The 3175-nt window shown below is 46.6% G+C and overlaps 1 pseudogene; it reads left to right on the top strand.

Annotated features, from left to right (window-relative positions):
• Window positions 1-1145: 1145 nt before the first annotated feature.
• LOC116095243 lies at window positions 1146-1466 on the top strand (annotated as a pseudogene).
• The last annotated feature ends 1709 nt before the right edge of the window (window positions 1467-3175 follow it).

Genomic DNA, 3175 nt, shown 5'->3' with positions numbered 1-3175 from the left:
GTGTGTGTGTGCGTGTGTGTGTGTGTGTTTGTGTGTGTGTGTGTGTGTGTATGTGTGTGTGTGTGTGTGTGTGTGTGTGTGTGTGTGTGTGTCATTCAGGAGTGTAAAGCACTGGAGCAGGTAGCATGGAACCCACCAAGGGGATTTATATATAAAATCTATTGCTATAACCTACTTAAAAATTATTGACAATATTAATCTGGTGACCTGGAGCAGTGAGAGGCCCTGTGGGGACAATGAGCAATGCTCAGGCAACACAACCCTGAGCCTGTTGCAGTGTCTGACCTTTCTCTCCTCTGTAGCCTCACATGGCTCCCTGGAGTCCCAGCTTCTCTGGGAGACTTCCCCTTTCCACCAGCCCAGAGCTCTCTAAGGCCTCATCTCCCACAGTTGTTTACAGCCCTGGTCACTCCAGGACCACTTCATATCAAGATGGCTGCACTTTTGCTGATCACATGTCTCCTCTGACCAATGAAACATCATGCCCTTGAGGATCAGGGACTGCCCTTGTACCTTCGGTGGGTCTACAGGCAAGCTGGTGTGACTCATGGTATTTCTTAGGGTCTCACATCAGGCCGGGTCAGCATCATATCAGGACTATGGTCAGAGCTGAGGCCATTCAAGAATGAGGAAGAGGAGGCATGAAGCTCCAGGAGACAGACGTGAGGAACTGCAGGGAAGCAACATGGCAGCCGGAGATGAGACACTACTTTGCCATTAACAAGTAGAAACCTTGGAAAAGTCACTGTGCCTTCCCAAATGTTTCCCATAAGCAGGGATAACACCCTCCTTTCAGGATTAATATAGATGCATGTGGTAGTTAACATTTGCTGTCAACTTGACACATACCACACACCCCATGAAACATTTGGGAAAAGGGAACTTTGACTGAGGAATTTCCTCTATCAGATTGGATTTTTTCTTTTCTTTCTCCCACCCCCAAAGCCCCATGGATAGTTGATGCAGGAGGGCCCAATCCACTGTGAACAGTACTATCCCTAGGCAGGTTGGCCCAGCTGTATAAAAATGTAGCTGAGTTTTTCTTCTGCATCTGCGAGAGTAGAAGTTTCCTGTGGTGATGTCTCCTACTCTTGAACTTTGAGAGCAGCAGCTCCTGGTCTGGAAGCCTAGAGCACAGTGGCAAAATGACAGACTGGTGCACCATCCATAGCCAGCTAGAGCGACTTTGTCCAATTTTATAGGTATAGGCCGCATGGATACCACTAAGTGGGAATGGCTTGTGAACCAACAAGGTGAATCTCTTGCTCTTACATGGGTCACTTTGACCTCATTAACTATTCCATTGCCAAGAATGAGAGATGGAAAAGATGCTGCAGCCCAACAGGCCACCAGAAAACAAGCCAAAGAACTCAGGCAAGCACCTCCTGGGCTTCCCCATCTCCAGCAGTGAACAGACCCTCCTTGCTCCTGCCTCTCAATCATTCTGTGTGAGGTATCTCACCTGACCTGCTTATCTGTGGATGATTCCAAACTCAAGAGAAGTTGTCCAGACCCCTGGGAACTGTGCAGAAGGAGCAATCCCAAAGTCTCCAAGCAAGACGATCCTAAGTCACCAAGCAAGAAGACGGCCGGTGATTGATAACACATTTTGAGTTTCTTGTTCAATAGTTAATTGAGGTTCTTGTCTTTTTTTTAAAAAAAAAATAAAGTTTAGGCTTTATTGGAAGGAAGGAAGGAAGGAAGGAAGGAAGGAAGGAAGGAAGGAGGGAAGGGAGAAAGGAAGGAGGGGAGGGAGGGAGGGAGGGAAGAAGGAAGGAAGAAAGGAAGAAAAGGAGGAAGGAAGCAAGCTGAATGTAAGTGTGGAAGCAAGCCAGTGTTCCTCATGGTCTCTGCTTCAGTTCATGCATCCCGGTTCCTGTCTTGAGCTCCTGCCCTGGCTGCTCCTGATAAGGGACTATAGCTTGTAGACCCTTTGTTCTCCAAGTTGCTTTTGAACATGGTGTTTATTACAGCCACAAAAAGCAACTAAGACATACATATCAGATTCTTTTCTTGCAACATGTTCCAGTTTCATTTCTGCTGCTGTGATAAAAAGCCCAACAACACACCGTTGAGGAGAGAAAGGGCTCCTTTGGTTTAGAATTCCAGGTTGCAATCCTTCATTGCAGGGAAGATGAGAGGCAAGGGCTTGACACAGCTGGTCATGCCAAATTCACAGCCAAGGGCATAAAAACCAGCGCGTGCATGCTGCTGGCTTGCTCATTTACATTTTCAATCAGCTCTTTAAATACAGGTCAAGGCCCAACCTAAAGAAACTGTGCAACCTACAGTGGACCCAGCTAAGACAACCCCTCAACAGACAGGGCCAAGGACCAACTTGATCTAAATAATTCCTCAACATTTATTCTCTTCCTAGATGGTTCTAGGTGTGGCAAACTGGCACTTAAAAACAACTCTAAGCCTGTTGGGATATTTTTCCTTCCTCTCCTCTCCTACCCTGTGAAACCAAAATACCAAAGAGAATGGCACGGGGGAGAAGAGATTCACCTTGGCTCGTGGTTAGAGAGGATTTCTGTCTAGGGTCACTTGGCTCTACATCATGGTGTTGGGGAGAACTTTTTTACTTCACTGCAAACAGGGTGCAGAGAGACTGAAGGGTACAGAAACAAGATATGTCCAGTCCCTAGTGATGTATTTCCTAAAGCAACCAGAGCCTCCCAGAGAGTACCAAGTTGTCAACACGTGATGCTGTGGGGATTACTTGGTGCTGCTTCATTCAAGCAATAACATCATGTATTGTTTCCACATGCCCATGTATGCTGTACATTATGGGCATGCCATCCATAATACATCTGTGATGCTTGCCATTGTCTCTAAACATATCCATGCTTTATAGAACTTACCCATTCTTAGAGCAGTGTGCCTTGTTATGCCAGTTGTTTCTGTCTCTTCTGCTAACTAACTGATCCCTGAATGGGCCTCTGAACCACAGGTCCTATCAACATCTTTTCCCCAGGAATCTGCACATAGGAACCAGGAACCTAGTCACCTGACAACCATTCATTGGGTCTTTGGTGAGCAACCTTCCCTAGAATTTTCTAGAATTACACCACTGTCTTTTTTAGCTTATATGCCCTATCATGAGGCCAGAGCATGGAATCTGGAGAGTCAGAGAGTGGGAGTAACTGATGCCAGCCCCTCTCTGCCATGGCTC

The sequence above is a fragment of the Mastomys coucha genome, unplaced genomic scaffold, assembly GCF_008632895.1.
Source record: "Mastomys coucha isolate ucsf_1 unplaced genomic scaffold, UCSF_Mcou_1 pScaffold18, whole genome shotgun sequence".
NCBI lineage: Eukaryota > Metazoa > Chordata > Mammalia > Rodentia > Muridae > Mastomys > Mastomys coucha.
This window is presented reverse-complemented; position numbering and strand designations above follow the sequence as displayed.